The 17,617-nt window shown below is 35.2% G+C and overlaps 2 long non-coding RNA genes across 3 annotated transcripts; one reads left to right on the top strand and one right to left on the bottom strand.

Moving 5' to 3' along the window:
- Positions 1-1,114: 1,114 nt before the first annotated feature.
- LOC142225725 (uncharacterized) lies at positions 1,115-17,044 on the bottom strand. The gene is made up of 4 exons (XR_012719386.1): positions 16,847-17,044; positions 7,915-8,421; positions 7,627-7,704; positions 1,115-3,001 (listed from the first exon to the last, which is right to left on the bottom strand). It is a non-coding gene; the product is annotated as an uncharacterized LOC142225725 (long non-coding RNA).
- On the top strand, positions 11,202-12,407 carry LOC142223211 (uncharacterized). Of its 2 annotated transcripts, none has more exons than XR_012718626.1 (3): positions 11,202-11,503; positions 11,561-11,684; positions 11,756-12,407. It is a non-coding gene; the product is annotated as an uncharacterized LOC142223211 (long non-coding RNA). The 2 variants fall into 2 exon arrangements; XR_012718627.1 differs by having other exon boundaries at positions 11,204-11,497.
- Positions 17,045-17,617: the final 573 nt, after the last annotated feature.

The following is a 17,617-nucleotide window of genomic DNA, read 5'->3' as shown; positions in this document are numbered from 1 at the left end:
TCCTTTTTTATGTATGTATGTCTCAAACTTTTATGAAATAAACGTGTTTATAAAGTTCAATTTCCGTACATATAAGTTCAATGTGAACTAAAGCAGAATAAAATTTTCGTACGATTTCAAAAATAGTAAGAATGAACTACTGTAGGGTTAAAAATGTCCTGATTTGGAGTCAATGGTTTTCGCGAAGTGCAGTTAAAAAGTACACCAGTGCATTGAATTTTCCAGGTTTTAACAATCCTTTATGAAAATCTTAAAATGTGGAGTACAATTTAATTCAATTTTCGCACGAGGTAGTTCCTTCTTCTTGCAAAACAATTTACTTTTTTTCTGTGTATTTATATCACTTTACTTGTGCATTTATATTTATTTATTTATTTTCTTGGCGAATCCAAGCCGCAAAGCCATATACGGATTCCAAAACTACACAAATATTTGCTTGCATTTGGAGATAAAATTAAACATTTTGTACATTATAGTCTGTCCCGCCCGACTGTAAAATGTTCTTACTTATTTTAATTACCCTAGTACACCTATACGCCTGACGATTGCCATGGTTATATTTAAACAATTATTGGAAACTATATAAGACATGCACCCATAGAAAAATTATTACCATACGCGCTCAAATCGATACCGAACGTTATTGATAGTTAGCCAAACCCGTATGATACAATATCAATACCGAACGGTACAGGCGGTACGCAAAACATAAATGTACCAAATGGTATTATTAAAGTACCAATTTGGTATCGATATTAATACCATTTTTGTATTAAATATGTACCCATATGGTATTGAAACTAATACCTAAACGGTATAAATAGTAGTACCATAAAGGTATTGTTGTATTAACAATGCGTTATCGCTGTCAATACCAAAATGGTAATGAGTTTAATACAAACCCGGTAATCCATCAATGCAATTCTGGTAATAGTAAATTTAAAATCCTACAAATTAAAAACCACTGTGCACAATTGCTTTTATTTTATTTTTATTTATTGGAGACATATTTGATATGATTAATAAAATAATTACTTTTATCAGTACAAATTTATTAATTATTATAATTAAAATAATAAAAGTTAATAACAATGCATATAATATTAGCAGGAAACATATATAAATTAAATAGAATTCATTTTTAAAAGTTCAAGGTCTTAAATATATTTCATTCTAAAATAAGTTTTGCCGTTGTTCATAGGATATACATGAAAAGGGCGAGGTACAAAATAATGTATTGGTATTAAATAAGTTCCATGTTTTCGAATGTTTTGATTGTAATTTCATTACATATAACATACACTGTTCGGTTTTGAAACAACAAATGTTCAATTTTAAAAAGTTCAGTTTGGTTTTTTTCTATGGCTAAATAATAATTTGTTTTGTATTTAGTCCCTTTATAAATAATTTCATTGTAAATTTGACAAATTTCAAAATTTATATTAGGTTGTCCAAATTTGTATAAATAAACTTCTTTAGATAAATTTACAGTCTGCGGACGACATATCTCACTAAATGGTGATTCAAATCCGTTTTCTTTCTTAATTAAAAAATTTGAAAATCTAAGTCCGGCTTTTATTGATAAAGAATAACAGGGGTTTATCCGGGAAGAAATATTATTAAAATAAGCCTTGGCTTCTATGTGTTCGGCTTCAAATCTCATACTCCACAGATATTTTAGTGGTCCACACTTTTGTAGTGCGGTCGGGTAGTGCACAAGGAAGTGATGTTTTGGTTTCAATGGTCCATACAAACTTGTATAGAGTATATGATGGTCTTTGATCAAATCTCTGAAGTTTATCAAATCATCGCTATTGTACTTTGAACTGAGAATTAGGTCAATAATCTTTAACAAAATTATAAAAAGTTTCCAATGGACATTATCAAAAGGGACTAAATCGCCATTCATAAGTGGCAAAAAATGAGTAAAACAAATAGATTCACCGGCGGTCATTTTTAAATTTCCATTTATTAGTCGGTTATAGTCCAATGGTACAGAATTGTTTCCAATCTCAATTTCCCCAAACTGAAATAAGTTTTTCCTGCTATTAATGCAATCTAATGTTAAGACCTTGTCTTTGATTAAAGCCGAGAGAAGGTTAGCAATGTCGTAAAAGCAGATACCTTCGAATATATCATGCATGATGACAAAATAGAAGTTTTGTGTAACATGAAAGTTCGGGATAGAGGCAAATATAGACATCGTTTTAATTCCAGTCTCACTAGCATTATTTAATTGGATATCTCGTGTATAGTTTTGTGGATTCCTTAAAGAATCTAAGTATTCAGTTGAATCATATTGCATTTCATTTTTTGTTCTTATGCATACTCGACAAAATCATTTGGCATTAAAAGATTGCACAAATCCCATGTTACCATTTAAGGCGAGATTGGCTCCGACAACCAAGCCTAATATAAACCGAATATTTTTAACTTTGTTATTACACGCAAAGAAAAAAAAACATTTGGAAAACGTGTACCGAAAACGTTTTTCTTTTGTTAGAGTTTTTTGAATTGCTTCGAAAATTTTAAACTTTTATCACCAAAAAAAATCGTTTGTTACAAAATTTTTATTTTTTCAATAAAAAAAGTTATTTTTGACACAACTACACAGTCCATTTCGTTTATATCAAACACTGTTCTTTTCTGACTTTATGTCTTTAATAAGACAAATTTTACAGTTCAAAATTTAATATACTACAATGTAATGTTGAACATTTTTTTCGGAATCTTCCGAACATATCTGGAATATATGTAAAAAAAAAAACAAAAAAAAAAAGACTTTGGTTGAAGCAGGGATCGAACCCACGATCCTTGGTGCCAAACTAAATGTTTGTTTCAGTTAAATAAACTTTGTTTATTCGGTTCGTGGGCGCCGCAAGCTATGCTATATAAATATAACTTATGTGGATATTTATCTATTGATGACCATAACAGGTACATAGCTCAGTGGTTAGTGTGTTGGCTTACAAAGTGCATGGTCCGCCGTTCGATTCTCCGTCTAGGCAAAAGGTAAAAAATTTTAAAAATTTATAAAATCGTATAATTTCTTTTACATTGTTGGTATTACAGGAAAAGGTGTTAAGAACTAAAAAAACCTCGTGGATGTGAGGGAAAATGCAATTAGCAAGAAAACAATTTTTTTTGAGTTTGTCTTTATGAAATTGTTTTTACATACTGGAAAAGAATAAACGTTTATCACAAAAAGTATATACTTTTCTTCCAAATACACTTCCTTACAGCGAAAAGCAAATGAGAAACGAACTTTGTTTGTCTAAAATTTCGTTTGGGAGGAAAGAATTATTTTTTTGCGAGTAGTAATAATTTCAATCCCTTCTTCAAGTTGTTTTAATTCTTCTATTAAGTGATAAAACGCAGTTTCATTGCCGTGAACTTTTAAGTTTGTACTTGAAATAAAAGCAGCGGCTAATATGTACTCTAGTTTTGATAGTAAATATTGTGGCATTGAAGGAAAGTTAAAACCGCCGCATATGGAAAATACATGTGTTCCTATTGGATTATTGATTTGAAAGTCGTCAAAATAGATAATGTACGGAATAATTAAATCGTTTTTGTATTTCGATACTTTCAATTTAAACAAATCACCAATGAATTCAGAGTTAAGAAATTTTTTGGAATTTTAAAGCGTCACCCTCAAAAAAAAATCGCTTCTCTAACATATGTTCCAAACATATTTTGCAGGAAGCACATATATTATTGGATACTGCCGAAACATTAATATGTTTGTTTTATGTGAGCATATTATATGTTTGGAAGCATTTTGAATCCAAAAATAGTATATGCTTGGAAGAATTCCTCAAAGAAGATTGTGCTCATTTCCTCAGATAATTTTCACTTCCACGAAATTTTTGAGATCTTCGCATCTTTTTCTGTAATACAAATATGCTGTTTTTTTTTCAAATGTCTATTCTCTTGGTTCCGAATGCATATTCTCTTTATTCCGAATACTCATTCTAATATTCAAATTAAATAATATTTAGACTTAAGCATATTACATTTTTGGCCTTATCATGAAACAGTTTTCCGAAACTACATACAAGCGGTTTCACAGAAATTGCTCTTATTTCATTCTCGCTGTGTTATGTTGATATCTTTTTATTCAACCCTCCTGGTTTCCATCTCTATTTCTTTCTCTCTACTAACTCTCTCTCTCTCTGTCGCTCTCTGAATAAAGTATCACAACATATATATGTTTATTCGAAATTTGTAAATTTATATATGTATACATTCACACATATTATTTTTATGAAACATTCATGCCCCAAACATAATATATTCTAACATATTAACATATGTGTCCCAAACATTTTGTGTTAGTTTAGGAACATTACATGTTTGCACTTAAATATATTATGTTTAAAAATTGTGCCCGAAACACATTTTTTTATATAGGAACATATGAAAAACATATTTTTCTAACAGTGTACACTCTAAGAGATTAGGAATTTTAAAAATGGACTGAAACATGAATTTTAAGGGCATTATGTGAATATACGATTTGTTCACCACTAAGTGGGGATTGCCATAGACAAAAACTTCTGAAATGGTATTACTTATAACAAAGCTTTTGGGAGATTCATACACTGTTAGAAAAATATGTTTTTCATAGGTTTCGATATAAACAAAATGTGTTTCGGGCACAATTTTTAAACACAATATATTTAAGTACAAACATGTAATGTTCCCAAACTAACACTAAATGTTTGGAACACATATGTCAATATGTTAGAATATATTATGTTTGGGGCATGCATGTTTCATAAAAATTATATGTGTGAATGTAAACATATATACATTTACAAATTTCGAGTAAACATATATATGTGATATTTTATTCAGAGAGCGACAGAGCGAGAGTATAGAGAAAGAAATAGAGATAGAAACCGGTAGGGTTGACGAAAGATATCAAATTAACACAGCGAGAGAATCAAAAGAGAGCAATTTCTGTGAAACCGCTTATATGTTGTTTCGGAACCTGTTTTGTGATAAGGCCAAAAATCTTATATGCTTAAGTCTAAATATTATTTAATTTGAATATTAGAATGAGTATTCGGAATAAAGAGAATAGAGATTCGGAACCAAGAGAATAGACATTTGAAAAAAAAAACAGCATGTGTTTTCGTCTTGAGAGCAGCATTTTACGTATGTGTGGACATGTGTTTTGTTTATCATTTTGGCATTATGGGCACAATTTTTTTCTTGGTTCGTTTAAAGAAATCGGAACGTACGAGGAGTAAGTCAAACTATTCAGGCAAAGGAAATTAAAAAAACGGTGGAAAGTATACAAAAATTACAAAGAGATCTTCATAAAAATAACGAAACGGCACTAGACTCATTTTAGAGTTGAGACACAGTAAAATGTATAAGAACAAAGTTTAGTTCCTCTTTATTAATAAGTAGTCCAAGAGGAGTTGACGGACACCTTCAAATATAAAAGCGGGCATTAAGTTCGAGTTTTGCAGCTAAAACATTTGAAAAAGTTTATTTTCTTTAAAATGAATTATTAAAGAAAATTAAAAGGCAAAACAGCGTCATTTTAGAGCGATAATGCCAACTTAATACCGGCCTTAAAGTTAAAAATTAAATTAAGTACAAAACATGATAGGTTTTAAATGCATTTAAAATGGTGTTGAATGCTAGTAAAAAACTGTTCACGCCTAAATAAATGTATGTGTATATTATAAAATTATTTATGTATGTTTATACTCGACTCCACTTTCTTCTTTTGTTAGAGTTTTTGAATTCCTTCCAAAATTTCAAACTTTTATACCAAAAACAGTTTTTTATTACAAAATTGTTATTTTTGCAATAAAAAAATAATATTTTATCCAAAAGCTCAGTCCATTTCGTTTATATCAAGCACTGTTCTGACTGTAAATCTTTAATAACCCACATTTCGAAGTTTCATTATAAAAATTTAATATTGTAACATATGTTATAAATATAAATGTGTAAATTAAAAAAAAAACAATTGGTGTTTGGTCGGAGCAGGGATTGAACCCACGACCTTTTTCATGTACGGCAGACATGCTAACCACTGCTCCATGGTGCCAACACATGAATGTTTCTGTTAAATAATGTTATGTTTGCATGGGCTCGTGGGCGCTGCAAACTATGCTATATATAACGATAATTATCTACTGGTGACTATAACAGCTACGTAGCTCAGTGGTAGTGTGTTGGCTTACAAACTGTATGGTCCTAGGTTCGATTCTCCGTCCAGGTGAAAGGTAAAATTTAAAAAAAAATTATAAAATTGAATAATTTCTTCAACATTATTTGTATTACAGAAAAAGGTGCCAAGAACTAAAAAATTTCGTGGAAGTGAAAATTATGTTAGGGAATGAGCACAATCTTCTTTGGGGATAATTCTTCCAAGCATATAATATTTTTGGGCTCAAAATGCTTCCAAACATGTAATATGTTCACATTAAACAAACATATTAATGTTTCGGCAGTATCCAATAATATATGTGCTTCCTGCAAAATATGTTTGGAACATATGTTAGAGAGGCGATTTTTTGAGGGTGTATAAATGCAGTTCCTTTAAAATTTTTAAAAGCCGGTGTTCAGTTCTTATTTCCTTGAATAGATTTTTACAAAACTCTATAATATATTGCAAATCATTTTGAATATCACCATTGTCAATGAATTTTTCAATGGCTGTTGATATTGAAGATATAAGTAATGAGATTGAATTTTGAATTTCTATAGCTTTGTTTCTTGCCATAGAATTTTCTTGATATAATTGCAAAGATATACTTAAAGCCATCTTTTTAAGAGAATCTAATGAATCATCAATGCTTTCGGTATTGGTGATAACCATTGGGCTTGAACATGAATCGAAAACTATGTTGTTGGTAAAAGTCAATGTCTTCATCAAAATTGGATAATGAGTTTGAATGTGTCTCATCTGCATATACTCGTAACGACAAAGATGCATTCAATGGGTGACATTCTTTTACACTCTCAATATATAAATATTGGAAGGACAGTCCTTTCTTTTTAATGGGGTGAAATCTTTCAAAATGTTTTCTAAAATTAGCGAATGCTGTAAAGCTTTGATTACAATTGTTCTGTATACATTGGACTTTTAGATATTTAGTATTCATTAAGTTGTCGGTTTTAAAATGTTGAATTAAAATTAATGAATTTTCAAATTTCTTTAAACACCGGTAGCAAGAATACATATTGGAATAGGACATTAAATAGCACTACAAAAATCTATTAGAGATGTTAATTTAGGTGATTTCGAATCATGAACGGTATGAATATCATAAAAAAAAAACTTTTAAATAAATAACCATGGCTGTTCACATGCCTGGGGGTATCTTAGAGATAAGGAATGAAAAATTTTAAAACAAGTATCCAAACAATCAATGAATGAGTTAAGTTTCAGCAAATTGTTGTTAAAAAAGACATAGAAACCTTTAATATCAAAATCAGATAATCCTTCCACAATAAGAAATGGTTGTATAGTCAAACCAGCTGAATAGTACTTATCAGTGACTGCATCGATTTTGTGTTTGTAATCGTTAATTGTCATTAAACGCAAGACAAAACTTTCTTGAGAATCCACGATGGTAACTTTTTTCATTCGCTTACCTCTTCCTCCAGCTTCAAATCTGGCGGGTGATGGCAATACAGCATTAAGCAATATTGTGTAGATGTAATCTTGGGTATCTGTAAAAAAGGTGGTATATAAATCGTGTTATAATGTGGAGATTGTTAGGGTTTTCCAATAGAAGTTATTTTGGCACACAAAAAAATATTTTGGTAGTGAATTTTGTCATTTCAATACGTCGTTAAAAAAATAAAAGGTTTGAAATATGGAGTGATTCAATATAACACTTCTGGTTGGAAAATCCTTTGTATGCAGTATAATATACTAACCTATGTTTTCTGTAAAAGACAGATTCGAAAATATTTCTTTACAATATTCGTTGTGAATATTGATCACATAATAGTCATAAATGTTTTCTTTAAATTTGTCCCATTTGGAAAATAATAGTTGACTTTTTGAAGGGTATAATATATTGAAATCATTGCATTATTTTTTATACACACCAATTCATTAAATCTTGAATCCGTCAGCTTTGGCCACTCTTTAAGGAATTCATGACTACTTAATATTCGCAAATCTTTTTGCCGCAAGTGGAAAGTTCTTTTCCATTTTTCCAATAATTCATTCCAATTTGAGCAATCTCTTAACAATGAAGTCTTCAATGCAGAGGCAATTGATTCATCGATTTCCAAATTTTCTTTATCTGGCGAAAATATACTACTTCTATCCCGGATAGGCTGCTCTTGTTTTTTTCGTTTTAAATTTCGATTTCTATATCTGAAGTAGAGATTTCCTCCGGCATTATTTCTTCCCTTTCTGGGTATATAATAGTATTCCTAAAAAGACATATATGCGTTATAAATTACCAATGGTATGATTTAACCCTTTTGTATGTGATAACACCGGAAGCGATACCAGCGTGATGATGTCCCGTAGGACCTACAATAAAAAAAAGGATGGTAGAGAGTTTATCCCTACGATATTTTTCTATTAAGATTGGTATTAGATTTGAGTTTAGCCGCTAAAATCGTCATTTTTCACTAAAGTGAAAACTAAATCAGTAAAAAAGCCATAAAATTATACATATTTCAGCAGATTTCATTATAACTTGATGGGGAATATCCCAAAGCAAATTTTCCCAAAGTTTGTATTCCTTAAAATGGATTATAAAAGAAAAGTAATTTCAGGAATACAAATTTTGTGAAAATTTGCTTTGGTCTATTCCCCATTAAGTTATAATAAAACTAGCAACAACTATGTACAATTGTATGCCTTTTTCTGATTTAGTTTTCACTTTAGCGGCTAAACTCGAACTTAATACTCACCTTTATTTATTATACAAGAAGTCATAAACCACGCTGCAAATCATATAAAAGATAATGTTATGTATGAATAATAATCAAAAAGGTCCAGCGGAACCTCATCACGCACAGAAGGGTTAATTCTATAACACAATATATGGTAATACAGAAATCATTACCGCCAACGTGTAAAATCGTACAAACAACAATACCATCAGCCAACATGACAAAACTAGGTTTTTATATTGGCTGTTTTGCATTGATTTCGGTCGGGAAAACTGAACCTATTTCGTCAAGTAAACGACGAAAATCTTGAGTAGAAAGCACCACATTGTTTTTGAATATATCTTCTATAATTATATTAATTATATCATCTCTGTTATTTGAAATCAGTTTATGATATCATTTTCCACGCAAATGATATCATCTTCAATTGGGGTTATATCTAAAAATTCCCCATATTCGTAATATTCTCAAACTTCACTTTTTTTAGTCATGTTGTTTTTCAGTTTTAGATGCTTACTTATTTAGACGCTTACTTATTTTTTTCGAGAAATTAAATAAACTACGTAGGCGACCAATAAAATTTTAGCAACGGCTGCAAATTATTTTCAACGACTGCAAATCATTTTCAACGGCAACTTATAATTTTATTGTTGTTGATTTACACGATTTAGCTAAAATTTCAGGAATGTAAATGCACATTACATTTTTCTATCATTATTTTGATTGATTTATTACCATACTTTGAAATTATATTGAAGTTGAAATTTGTGATCGCGCCGTTTCTTTCACAATGATGAACTTTGTTGTTTACCACTTCAAAATGAAACGCCAATGTGCTAGTTAATACCAAAAAAAAATACCGGATGTGTACGATTTGATATGAAGGGGTATCAAAATTAAATGGTAACGTGATCCAATATATTAAAACGAAACGGTAATGGCCACGTACCGCCTTTTTTCTACCAGTGTGGTGTCCTTGGAAAAAAAGGGACGTCCCCTGAGTCTATCCATGTCCGTCTGTGACATTTTTGTAACCAAAGTCTAGTCCGCAATTTTTGTCTCATCGCATTCAAATTTGGCACAATTTTGTGTTTTTCATCAGTATATGGCCCTATTGATTTTGGAATAAATCGGTTCAGATTTAGATATAGCTCTCTTACATATCTTTCGCCCGATTTAGACTCATATGACCTCAGAAGTTGTACACGTGAAACTTTGCACAGGGAGTATAATTAACATTCTTAAAATGATGATAAATTTGTTCAAAATCGGTTCATATTTAGATATAGCTCTCATGTATATGTTTTTCCGATTTGGGAAAATTACCCATATTTACCTTGCCACTGCTAAGACGAAAACTTTAAAAAATTCTCAAATTTTTCTATATCTCTAATACATATCTATTGACTGATATATCATAAATGCACTTTTGCAAAGTTGCCTAAGAATTTCTTTAGATTTAAATATATCCCATATGTTTTAACTAACATTGAGTTACGCCCCTGGGCAATAGCCGATTGAACTTTTATCTCTGGGGATTTTGTAGAAGTCTAACAAATTTGTCCAAATCGAGTCAGATTTATATATGTGTATATAGGAACATAGACCATTCATAAAATAAATAAAATAAATTTAGTTAAAGCACTTTGAGGTAAACATGCCTGTTATGATTACAAAATATCAAACAAATTATACACATGTTCCTTACCTCTTCTCGTGACTTTATTAGAATATGCTGTTGCAAAAATTTTACTTTTAGTCTACGACTAATGAAATTTTTGTGTTCAGACTAAACCGTAACGATTTCACGTACTTAGCCGATTTAGTAAGCAAAGTTTTGCCTCAAGAACCTAAAGATTTATATTACACCAGTGCTCAGTTCGGGCAAAAAACATCGGGAAAATTGTATGATGCATATAACAATTACAGAAAAAGTTATCACAATCTGGATTTTTGAGGCGATGGGCATACTCGTATAAATCATCTATTTGTCTTATAGCTCAAGGCAACAATAAAACTTACGGCCATTTTCATGTAGCTCCATTAGGCTTTAACTGCCAGATAACAGAAAGTAAATTGCAAGTATCTTCTATCCGGTTAACTTTAACTGAAAAAAATTCAGCCGTTATGCTCCTAACTGGCATATTATATATAGGCAAGATGACCGATATGTCAATAGTACGGTTTAAAAGTTTGTTAGCTTACGTAGCACTAACGGAGCTTCATGCAAATGGAGGTTAATATAGTTGTCATCATAAATTATAAAGAAAAGTCGTTTCAGATCAAATGACTTTCATTATGTAAACAGAAACACAATATTTGCCAATGCCTTTATTGAAAAGTGGCGCAATTGCTTAAACGAACGTCAGCAGCTGTTGCAGAAGGCAGAATTATCTACACTTGAATTCTTGGAACAGTTTCAAATATTTAATTAAAAACAATGATAACAACATTTTTGTACTACTTTTAAACGATGTTTCTAATAAATATCCTTCTTACCACGGCATAAAAGGTTGGGACAAATTTTATGGAAATGTTTTGGAGCAAGCAAAATTTGTTAAAGACAATTTGGCTCAAATAATTTTAAAGCGCTCAGAAATGTTAAGTAATGGTGATATTGAGAAGACGTATTTTAATATTGGCCAGTTACAAATAAAGTTTATTTCAGTATTTAAAAAGGCAGTGTCATTCTTACTTCTACCCTACATATTCCCATCGACTGCTATACGAGCTAATAAAAAGGGGGAGCAAAAGCATCTAAAATTGAAGTACAGGAAAAGTTGTAATACGAAGTAAGTCAAATTTCTAAGGACTATATAAAAATATAATTTAATCACTTATAATTTCTACACATCTGTTTTAGACTTTGCAGGAAGCTGATAATTCTGAAAGACTCTGTATGGAAAGCCAACCAAGAATAACCTTTGTGGGCAATCTTAATGAACTTAAGGCGTACGTGATTCTGTGTAGAAAAAAATACTTTTTCAATCAACCATTAGAAGCTGTCGAAGCATGCTTTACTATTTTCATTGCCTTAAATGTTAAATATCCGATATTGGCCTCTATGGAATTTTGTATGGAATTTTGTTCAGCGGTACATATTTAATATTAAAACTCAATATGATCTCAATAATTTAAGCATTAGAACAGTTTACCATAAACTTGCAAATAATGCAAATTTGTAATTTTCGTATATGTTTTATATTCCATATTTTAAAGATACTATCTTAACTTAGATCTATATTATCTCTTTTTAATCATTTCTTTCTTTCTCGATTTGAACAATATGAGTTATGAATGTTGCAAACAGAAATTTATTATATATTCACAATACTCATTACATGTACGATATCGTCATAGAAGTAACAGAAGGTTTTTTTGTAGCGACGATTGCAATCACGTATTTTCAAACATTTATACACATTTGAAACATGTTAAAAAATAACACTTTGAAAAGCTTCCTCCATCAAATAATAATACGAAAGTACAATCAAATCCCACTTTCGATACTGAAATCATTGAACCCATACATCTTTAACAGAACTGCGAAACTTTATCATCAATAGAATTATTATCCTAAAAGTGATTTGTGACATTAGAATTCCTAGAACAAATAGCTTCGAGACCTTTAAAGCACTTTTCACATACTACGACATTGAGTTAAACAATATATTAAATTGTATCCGTGACCATGATAACCAGTTTAATACAGCGAAGTTACTATTAGACAATGTTTTTGGTCCTCACACTTCCATTAGCTCGAATATAAAAGCAGACACTATATATGTTAATCATTTTAGTAGTACTGCACAACAATTATCCTGGTTGACTTACGAAGATTTAATTAAAAAAAAAATAATGGTTGTTTGTCATCATGTATCTGACAATGGCGAGCCAATTTTGGTTCAATAGAACATATTATTCAAGATAGATAAAACTTTTATTTATGTGTTAAATTATTAGAAACCTGGCACTTCGACCGACATTATTTTGCAACTTGGTGACAGAATGACAAACACACTGCGTGTATCGTGGGTATACTCCCTCCGGAAAGAGGATTTAACCACCTTCCTACCCGAATTCGAACTTGATGCCGAAGGGACAGTGGACGAGCTGTAGCGGCGTTTTGCTACATTTTTGGATACAGAGAAGATCCAGACGAGACTGCTAGTAATACAAGCCAAGCATGACAATGTCAAATCTCCCGCAGTATTGCCACCATCCACAACAGGTCTCCCGGCCCTGAGCATGGATGCAATGGAACAGGAAGTGGTGAATTCGTTACCCCCGACAGATCAGGCCGCTGGACCCGTAGGGATCAACTCTCAGCGTGGCGACAATGACAAAACCCAGGTACGTAAGTGGGGAGTCCACTACGATGGAGAGCGTAGCCCGCTGGAGTTTATCGAGAGGTCGGAAGAACTAGCTCTCATGTACGCGATGGACGTCAACATCTTACCCAAAGTGATGTCCGAAGTTTTGGTTGGAAGAGCGCTGGTGTGGTACCGTACTGCCATCAAACACTGAATGAACTGGAACGACTTCCGAGAGGAGTTTTTGAAATTCTTCCTGCCATCACGTTATTTCAAACATCTGGAGGAAGCGCCGACAGAAACCCGGGGAGACCTTTAAGAACTTCGCCCTTGCGATGCAAGACCTTATGCGTCACTGCGACCTCTCCGAGGAACAGAAGGTTGAGCGCATTTTCCGCAACGCGCTACCGGAGTACTTCTGGTATATCAAGAAGGTTTACCGCCGCTCGGTACTCACACAAAGGAACATCACCGACGACACGATCCAGACGAGGGACCCCAGAGGGCGGCCGAGACCGTCAACCCACGCATAGCCTGCCGCTGTTGCGGTCAAAACGGACATTACGCCGCTGGGTGTCGAAACGAACCCCTTCTGTTCTGCTGAGAGGAATGTGGACAACGAGGTGTCCGAACAATCAACTGTTGCCGACAGAATTCGGGAAACGGGAGTCGGACCCGCCCAGGACGTCAGGGGCGAGTCCGCAGGTCTTCCAGGAAACCCTCCAATGAACACATCGCTGTGAGTAGAACCCAATAAATTAGTGGCGACCTTCGGGATGGGAGATCGGCTGGTAGCCGCAACGGTCGACACTGGCGCAACCGGATCCTTTGTCAGCCGAACGTTCGTGGGCTCCAGCGATACTTCACCTGCCCTAATTCCCTATGTTACCAACGTGACGCTAGCAGATGGATCCCAGTGCCGCTTTAACGAAGTGGTGGAACTTCCCGTTGATATAGGAAACAAACGCATACACACGCGATTTCTGGTGATGCCCGAAGCTACCGAAGACGTGCTACTCGTACTGGACTTTCTAGTCAATGCTCAGGCCCAAATAGAGGTTGCGGGTCTAACTTGCACATTCGGAGCCGATCGACTCCCCACCGGTGTTTCGCTGAGTCACGAGAGTCAACGTCATCTCACTTTGACTACGCAGCCAATTTCGACTACGCAGGTGGCGCTGGCGACCACTGCGTAGATCCCCGCCGATACTCATACACCAGTTCCAAGAGATCAACTCAGCCACGACGACACACACATTAGGATTTTCCTGGAATGTGAGTTACAGAAGTTCCATAGCCTACATGGCCCCTCGACAATCGCAACACACCGAATCGTCATGAAAGATGATCGACCATTTAAGCTGAGGTATGCCGCCCGGAATCCCGCCATGCAAGCAACCATAGATGGGAAGGTTTGTGAGTTACTGGCTAAAGGCCATATCGAACCATCGCACAGTCTGTATAGCTCACCAATTATCTTGGCCCAGAAGAAGAATGGAACCTGCAGACTTTGCATGGACTTCAGGCATCTGAACAGCAGGTCGGAACCAGATGCGTACCCATTGCCTCGAATCTCGTCCATCGTGGACCGCCTTCGAGAAGCCAAATTTTTTAGCAGTCTCAACTTGAAAGATGGCTACTGGCAAATACCGATGGACGAGGCCAGCAAGAAATATACCGCTTTTACGGTAGCCGGCCGAGGATAATATCAATGGCGGGTGATGCCATTCGGTTTGCATTCTGCCCCAGCCACTTTCCAGCTCGCTTTGGGTAGTTTTATCAGTCCAGATCTGGAACCTTACGCGTTTGCCTACCACGACGATATTATTATTATTGGTTAAAGATTGGAGGAACCCCTGAACAAGTTACGCGAAGTATTCCAGTGGTTACGTCAAGCCAATCTAAAAATCAATCCTGCAAAAATGCGAGTTCTTCCGGCGCGAGTCTTGATACCCAGGCCATGTTATCAGCGGAGAAGGTATCCATACAGACCCAGACAAGATCGCGGCGATAACAGAAATGACCGAACCGAAGACACTGAAGGAGTTACGACGTTTCCTGGGGGTCGTGTCCTGGTATCGCCGATTCGTGCCCGATTTTGCCATACTAGCTCATCCGTTTACGTCACTGCTGAAGAAGGGAAAGCATTGGCGATGGACGGAAGAGCACCAAACGGCGTTCGAGCTTTTAAAGGCTAGACTGACTAACGCGCCAGTCTTGGCGTGTACGGATTTCTATAATGTTTGTGTTACAGACCGATGCCAGCGACTACGGGCTCGGAGCGGTATTAACTCAGGAGTTGGAGGATGGTGAACGCGTCATAGCCTATGCAAGCCGTACCCTTAATGGAGCGGAGAAAAACTATTCGGCCACGGAGAAGGAATGCTTAGCCATTGTCTGGGCTATACGGAAGATGCGACCCTACTTAGAGGGATACAACTTCCTGGTGATAACGGATCACCTAGCGCTCAAATGGCTCAACTCCATCGACAACCCCACTGGCCGCCTCGCACGCTGGGCATTGGAGCTGCAACAGTACCCGTTCACCGTGAAATACAGGAAGGGGTATGAATGTCGTTGCGGTCGCTCTCACGTCAACCCCGGGAATCCCTACTACGAGCGGTGGAGGAGGTGGAATCAAATTGCCCATGGATTAACGAGATGTCGGGTAAGATCCAGGCCAACCCCGAGCGATACCCAGATTACCAACTCGTAGGTAAGCAATTATACCCACATTTTCAAAGGAATGCCGCCGATGAAGACAATACTCCATGGAAACTCTGTGTTCCCACTTCACTTCGGGATCGAGTCATGCGGGAAATCCACGACCAACGGGAAAACCACGCGACATCTGAGAATAAGGAAAACAATTATCCGGGTGAGCAGCCGCTACTACTGGCCTAAAATGAACCGGGACATATCTAACTACGTTCGGACTTGTGAGTCCTGTCAACGCTACAAGCATAGCCAAACTGCACCGGCTGGGAAAATGCTGGTCACCATTCCTGAGGAAGCATGGGCGACAGTATGCACCGACTTCGGGACGAGCATCTGCCAGAAGTTACTTTGGCCATCAATTCGGCCGTCGTAGAATCCACCGGCTACAGCTCAGCCTACTTGGTGCAGTGTCGCGAACCATGTCTGCCGCAAGCGTTATACGACGAAGTCACGACAGGCACTGGAACCAGGTCCAGGAAGCCTGAGGACAGGGCCAAGGAGCTATATGAAGATGGTGCGTACTCAGCTAAGTAGGGCGGCCGAGGATAAACGTAGGCATTACAATCTTCGGAGGAGGCCATGGAAGCCAGTGAAGGGATCGTTGGCTTGGGTTCGACAACACCATCCGCCATTGCTCCTTGTAATAAGCCTTGGTATCTTCAGGAGTGACGTCAACGGATGAGCTAGTATGGAAGAATCGTGCACGAATCGTCGATACCAGGACACGACCCCCCAGGAAACGTCATAACTCCTTCGTTTCGGTCATTTCTGTTATCGCCGCGATATTGTCTGGGTCTGTATGGATAACTTCTCCGCTGATAACATGGCCTGGGTATCGAGTCTCGCGCCGGAATAACTCGCATTTTTGCAGGATTGATTTTTAGATTGATCTAATATATAATTACTATAAGATTTATACCTACCTTTGCATTGATTTCGGTCGGGAAAACTGAACTTATTTCGTCAAGTAAACGACGAAAATCTTGAGTAGAAAGCACCACATTGTTTTTGAATATATCTTCTATAATTATATTAATTATATCATCTCTGTTATTTGAAATCAGTTTATGATATCATTTTCCACGCAAATGATATCATCTTCAATTGGGGTTATATCTACAAATTCCCCATATTCGTAATATTCGCAAATTTCACTTTTTTCAGTCATGTTGTTTTTCAGTTTTAGACGCTTACTTATATTTTTCGAGAAATTAAATAAACTACGTAGGCGACCAATAAGATTTTAGCAACGGCTGCAAATTATTTTCAACGACTGCAAATCATTTTCAACGGCAACTTATAATTTTATTGTTGTTGATTTACACGATTTAGCTAAAATTTCAGGAATGTAAATGCACATTACCTTTTTCTATCATTATTTTGATTGATTTATTACCATACTTTGAAATTATATTGAAGTTGAAATTTGTGATCGCGCCGTTTCTTTCACAATGATGAACTTTGTTGTTTACCACTTCAAAATGAAACGCCAATGTGCTAGTTAATACCAAAAAAAATACCGGATGTGTACGATTTGATATGAAGGGGTATCAAAATTAAATGGTAACGTGATCCAATATATTAAAACGAAACGGTAATGGCCACGTACCGCCTTTTTTCTACCAGTGTGGTGTCCTTGGAAAAAAAGGGACGTCCCCTGAGTCTATCCATGTCCGTCTGTGACATTTTTGTAA

This window comes from Haematobia irritans, chromosome 2 (assembly GCF_050003625.1).
Source record: "Haematobia irritans isolate KBUSLIRL chromosome 2, ASM5000362v1, whole genome shotgun sequence".
Taxonomy (NCBI): Eukaryota; Metazoa; Arthropoda; class Insecta; order Diptera; family Muscidae; genus Haematobia; species Haematobia irritans.
Note: the sequence above shows the minus strand (reverse complement) of the source record. Positions and strands in the feature narration are given on the sequence as shown.